This window comes from Polyergus mexicanus, unplaced genomic scaffold, assembly GCF_030449975.1.
Source record: "Polyergus mexicanus isolate NDT 795.1 unplaced genomic scaffold, iyPolMexi1.0 SCAF_8, whole genome shotgun sequence".
Taxonomy (NCBI): domain Eukaryota; kingdom Metazoa; phylum Arthropoda; class Insecta; order Hymenoptera; family Formicidae; genus Polyergus; species Polyergus mexicanus.
In genome coordinates this window covers 2,407,004-2,413,686 of record NW_027223328.1, presented here as the reverse complement: position 1 = coordinate 2,413,686, position 6,683 = coordinate 2,407,004, and positions in this window count along the sequence as shown.

The following is a 6,683-nucleotide window of genomic DNA, read 5'->3' as shown; positions in this document are numbered from 1 at the left end:
TTTCTCTCTCTTTCTCGCTCTCTCCCTCTCTCCCTTACTTGCCGGATACCGCCAAAGTGGGAGCAACAGCTTCTCTTGAACACGATGCTCTAACGATACCGGTCATTCTGATATCGTATAGGAAAAATTCCTTTCCGCTTTGCAATTTTCAAGAAATAACTATGACTAGACTAGAAGATCGAATTTGATGATAATAAATGATAATTTGACACAAAGAGACGATTATGTATTTCGCATTTAAACTTTAAAGACATTCGTTCGTTTCTTAAAAAGACGAGAATGAACAATTTCGTAATTAAAATAATTATTCAAAATATAAATATAAAATGCAATTTTGTCTTATATTTTTTAATATCATATCTTGTGTGTACTATGAAATAAATTGATTTAAATCTGTGATTGTGACGACTTGTCGAATATATTTTAATCGTGCAAAAATTATGAGGTAAATGATATATGCGTTGAATAATCCTGTATCGCCTATCAAGATGTTGTAACGTAATTCATAAGTCGCGATGTCGATAATTATACGGATGGTTCTTCCCCGTGTATATATATACGGTGTGACCATTAATTTTCGCGAGAGGAGAAAACAACGACGCGTCGAAACGATCATTACCGTATCAACGAACCCTCGAATTCGCGAGTACGCAAAAACCTAGCTGAATCACCGCGCGTCGACCTTGACGAGAGTAAAAATCTCGGATCGTGAACGCGGAAGGACGAGATTCTGACCTCTCGCGACCTAATTCCACGGCATCGTCCTCGGCGTGGAGAAGCTTGGGAAAGGTCGCGAACGCTGTGAAACATCATGCAAAAACCCGCCCCTGAAATGGTTCACGAATTCCGGGGGAATTTCTTCGGGCGGACACGTAAGGGGGAAAAAAACGGTTCTAGGATAAAAAGTCATCCATCGCGGAGGGGTCGGTGAACCCACGCGGATACATTTTAACAAGCTGACGTCCTTTTCTAATCTGTGCACTTCGAGCGATTCAATTTAAGCGTTTTGCATGCAAATTGCGACTGTTTATTCAGAACTGACATTAGAAGAAAAAAATGTCAATATTAAGATTTGATTAGAGATCACTTCTACGGTCTCGTGGTATCTTATTTCGATATAAGTACAAAACTATGAATCGCGAACCAATCGATGTTAACGAAATAATATAATGTCCTGCGGATTTAATGAGATGCGATAAGATATTTAAAAATTAACAATTTATTTTAATAAAACTCGACTTTCTTCATGAGCCTACTTTTACTGTTACGCTTTACCATTGACCTTGAATCGTATGCTCCGCAAGCCGCCAAGTTTGGATAAAAAGAGAAAGAGAGAATGTACGAGAAGCAAAGTCACCAACCCCCGTGGTGTGGACCAATAAAAGGACCTATAACCACAAATCTTATCGCCGGAGACGAAGAAAGACTAAAATGGGGTTGATGGTCATGGTTAGAGAGGGTCGTGGAACTCTCGATGCTCTACTTTCTTAAATGCGTATATATTACCGGTAATATTATATTTTCATAGGTCAGTGAAAAACGAAACGCGAATCCGCGAAGAGGGATGCCCGCGAACGTCGATAAAAAATAAATTAATAATATATATATACATATAATTAAAAAATATTAATATTTCTCTCACATGCTATATTAATTACATATCATTATAATAAGATCGCTGCAATTTTATCTTAGGAAATTGTAAGAAAAACGATCGGTCTCAAATAAATGTATACATATTATTAATTGCATTTTGTACGTAGAAATTAAATACGTAAGTTTGATTAAGCTTTCTTTTTCTTAAGCCTTGCAGATTTAAAATGATGGAGAAAAATTAACGCGCCTGTATTTCAGTATATCACGATATATCTCAATCTCTTTAATGGCTGACACTCTTATCTCACTGATCAGTGAAAAATCTAACGATATTGTGGGTTCATTCACTGGCCATTAGTAAGTACTCTATCCTTCCTTCTTCTTGAAGAAAAGAGCTACGAAAACGCGAGCGACATTGTCGACCCCCGCGGAGTGCCCCAAAAACAAGCTATAACCACAAATCTTATCGCCGAAGGGAAGGGGGAAGAAGAAGAAGACCTCAAGGGGGGTTGCTGGTTAGGTTAAAGGGGGAGTTCGTTCCACCTTCCGAGCTACCTAACAAGTAGCTTGTAAGAAGAGCCGTTTCGCCCGGTGATTCGTGCTCGTAGAGCTGCTGCCGCTGCCCCGAGGAAAAACTGCGACACGGTTTTTCGGTCAATGGGGTTCTTCCTCGAAGTTCAAGGCCATTCTCAAAGATAGCTATAGCATAGAGGAGAGGGGAAGCTTTTTTGTTTTCCATGCTCTGGCACTGCTATGAGGGCGACCGACAGACCGACAGACCGACCCCGCCGTTGCCCGGCTCTACGTCTCGCTCTTCACTGGCGCCGGACTGTTTTTTGACGATTACCCGATTTAATATACGTATATCTTTTGAAAGATTAGGATCAAGTTTAGATTAGAAAAATTTCGCATATGCCGAATTGTGGATCGTTTAAATTAAATGATTCATGATACATAAATACATATATTCAACTAAGTCGGATACACGCAAAAGATTAATGCAAGAAGATAATCGAAAAAAGTTGCTACAGTCGATGAGCCCTAATATGAAGTAATAAAATTGTAATTGCATGCGTGAAGTAACATTATAATTAAATGCAAATAAAATTGTTATTAATATAAATCATGTATTGGATTATTATACGCAATTTGTGACAATATGTCAATAGCTCAAAAATTTATATGAACTTATTGACACATACATTAAAACATAAATCAATCATATTTTAATTTCTTCTTCACCTATATAATTTTTATAACAAATTAGCTTTAAATAGAATTTAATTATATAAGTTTAAAATTATCTTGTATTATTATTAAATATATATATATATATATATATATATATATATATATATATATATATATATATATTAGTACAAAAAATAAATGTTCTTAGTTAAATTAAAGGAAAATTATTTTTTTGTGAATCTTCTTTCTCAAATATCTTGAATCGTAAATAAAAAAATATCACATATAGATTATTTTTATCTGTATGTCTTTTCTATGATAAGATTAATCAGAATTTTTCCGATCTGAGTCATCGTCAGTGAGTAGAATTTTTGATATTCATTCATAAAGATCACAGAAAAAGTAAATCGTTGAATGTCTTTAAAAATCCTTCAACGACTTGTTCAATGGCGCCCGGTCGATCGGCCATGTTGTCTTAAATGAGCAAGGCGAAAAGAGACATGGAGGACGATCCGGAGCAATGTAGCAAGAAATCATGAAACGGAGTAAAAGGATGAAGACAGAGATTAATGAGAAATGAATCTAGCAGAGAAAAGGAAGCTGGAAGAAGCCCAACTTGAGTCGAAGATCACGACAGCGTGTATTTAACGGTCTTTTAGTGGATATGCAACATTGAATAGAATATAAGACGGTTATTACAAAATATCTAAAATATATCTAGTCAAAATAAAATTTTCTTAAAAATCGTTACGTAACAATCTCGATAATTTATTGTAAAGTCTCACTTTGAACTTGATGAATATAAAACGATTATGATAGTTAATTTTATTCGCAGTTTTCATGTTTTTAGGACTATGCTTCCGATTTTTATACAAATTGTCGAAATACAATACCGGTTATAAAAAGAAACGATGACGCGAGTCGCTGGCAATCGCAAGCAGACGCAATTCGACCATTTTCATACGGGTTAACGATAACGCTGTTTCGGTTGCAGCAAACCTCATGCATAATTAATTAAATGGATATGCGCTTTCGATTGCAGTCAAGCAGGCACGAGCGTACACGAAACGGCCAAGCCTTCCACTCCTCCCAGGGGGTTGGCTCGCTTCATTTAGAAAATGAAATTGCGCGGGGGCGTGCTCCCTTCTCGAAAGCGAACATGCGCATCTCGCTCACCTCATCCCTCACCTAGGTAAGCGGAGGACCAGGGCTTCGATCCTCCACCGTCCGGAGGATTCCTCGTATCGTATATATAGCCAGGCGATTCCTCCCTGTATATATTACAAGGAAAATGATAGTGTTTTTTTGCATCGTATCGCGACTCGTTGTCCTACGCTTTAAAGTGGACCTACTTTCTTTATTGCTGTTTTAATCGCATTCATTCGGTCATTTTTAATCGGGATTGTGACGCGAAACGATAATCGCAGCACCAACATCTTTTCTTGGAAATGCAATAGCTTAATACGACGATATTTTTTCATATCATGAAAGACGCCACTCACGAAACGATTGTGCAGATTTACAGCGATTCGGAGGAAGATGTCATATTTAAATATTCCTTCAATTTAACTCTATAAAAATCTTGAATCATATAAAGACTTTATTCGGAAATATTCTCGCATTATTTCTATCCGCATTGTTACCTTGCAAAATGAGATAAAATACGCGCGATAATTAGGAATTTCGAATTTATATCAGAAATGCGTAACGGCAATCCGATTCTCGTAAATAACGCGACATACACAATAGAAATAGATAAGTACAATTTGAATGTTGGATTTTTGGTCGTCTAGCGTGATAAGGGTAGCGAGATGGTTGCATTCTGAGAGAAGGGATAGATAACCCAGGAGGTGCGGAGAATAACGGAAAGCAGCCATGCGCGTTTGACTGCCATCGCGGTATTCTGCCCCTTCCTAACTTCTGTAACGTAGAAGATAGGGTCAGAGGTCGATCTCGTGAAAGAAGGTACTGACCACACCTGGTCTGAGATAGCGCAAACCCGTAAATAAAAAGTAATACCATTTATCTACGAAGAAAAAAAATAACTCGAATCAATTGCACGTATTCTTCGATACGTGCAATTATAGATTTAACGTAAAATACATAAATAAAAAAGATCGATAATCATATGAAAGTAACAACAGCTTCGTCAAGTTCATCGCTTTAAAATGGCATCTCTATTTCACATGATGTCAGAGGCAATAGAATATTTCGAACGAAAAGAAACAATGATGCGAAATACAGAAACCGTGGCTCGGTCGAGCGGAGAACGAACGCTATTCTCGCAAAGGAACAGGATACCAACGCAGGAGCAACCCCAGCGGAGGAACCAAATACGTAGGTTGTTCGTGAGAAGCATAGCGGTTGCGCGGGGATGCGCACAGAGGAGAGCCAGACACGGACGGGGAATAAGGAGGAAAGATCTAAGTCTGAGCGAATGTAACAAGATGGAGAGTTAGAGAAAAGATGACGGAGACTCGTCTGGAGAAATCGAGAGAAATTAATGAAAAATATCAAGATACGGTGGAGGAAAGAAACACGGGAGTTGAAACGTAGACGCAGCTCATGGTGGGAGGAGGACAACGAGTGGCTGGACGGAGAGGGAGAATGGCGAGGAAGAGGGAGCGATTGGAGAGGGATTGAAGGGGAAAGAGAGGGACAGCTCCGATGAGTAGTCGATGAGGAAGGTTGCCGCTGTCGGAGCACTCTGGTAGAGGCGTTACCGCGGCTACGTTTCTCATTGGTCGAACATAGACTGGTCTGGTTGCCACCCATCGCAGGCGCAACCAGAAAAAATGCGGTCTCCCCCAGGAGGAGGAAAGCGAGCAAGCAAGGAGCCAAGAGGGCCGATAAAGACGGGTTCGTAGATACAGAGCGAGAAAGAGAAAGAGAGAAAGAGAGAGAGAGAGAGAGAGAGAGAGAGAGAGAGAGAGAGAGAGAGAGAAGATGGTGGAGGTGTAGGAGGAGGAGGAGGAGGAGGTAGAGGAGGAAGAGAAGAGAACGAAGAAGCCGGACAGGAGCTGGTTCCGAGCATTACACAGGATGGCGAGTCCTGCATGCGTTTGGCAACCCCGCCCGAGGGTTGACTCCCGGGTACCACCGGCCCTTAGTGCCGCCATTACGGCATCCAAGAAACCCCCTTTTACCCTCCTCTCCCAGCCGCGACCTCCCGCTCCTCCGCTCTAGCAACCCTCCCCCTGAGAGGACTCGCGAGAAGCAAGCGACAGACCCGGATTCTATCCCTTAATATAGTACGGATTAGTTTTTTAAATACGTCCCTCGGAAAGATGGAAAAGTTTTAGAAATATTTGATTTAGACGAATTCTCATCAAACTTGATTAAATCTGATTTTTTCTTGTCAAACTATACGGTTACAGTAGTATCTAGCAAATAGTTACAGATAGTCCTACACAGGCAGCGTATTTTAATTCATTCCCGCTGCTTTTTTAATATTACTATATGAAACATTAAATATCAATACTTTCTCTTTTACTACGTTTAACAGACGCTTTTTTCTATTTGAAAATAGAATAACTAAATGAAAAAATCAGAGAATATAAGAATAACATTATATTCAGTAACATATAAATAATAAGCATGATATTGTGCACCGTATCGTTATCTTTATTCTACTGATTGTCTTTAAATTTTTTTTTTTTTTTTTTTTTTTTCAATCAAAATAATCAAGCAGACCAAGCTTGTTCAGTTGTTCTTATTGAAATTTCAGGTAACATATATGTGTAGTAAAATATTCAGAATCTTAGTTGCAATTCCGCGGCACAAAAAAAGAGCGCAGGAATGTGTTTACCAAAAGTCAGCATAAGAATGGATACGAGGAATGTCGCGAGAATGGTATTCGAAGTTTATTTTTTGACGTTTTTTTTACGAACATGTAT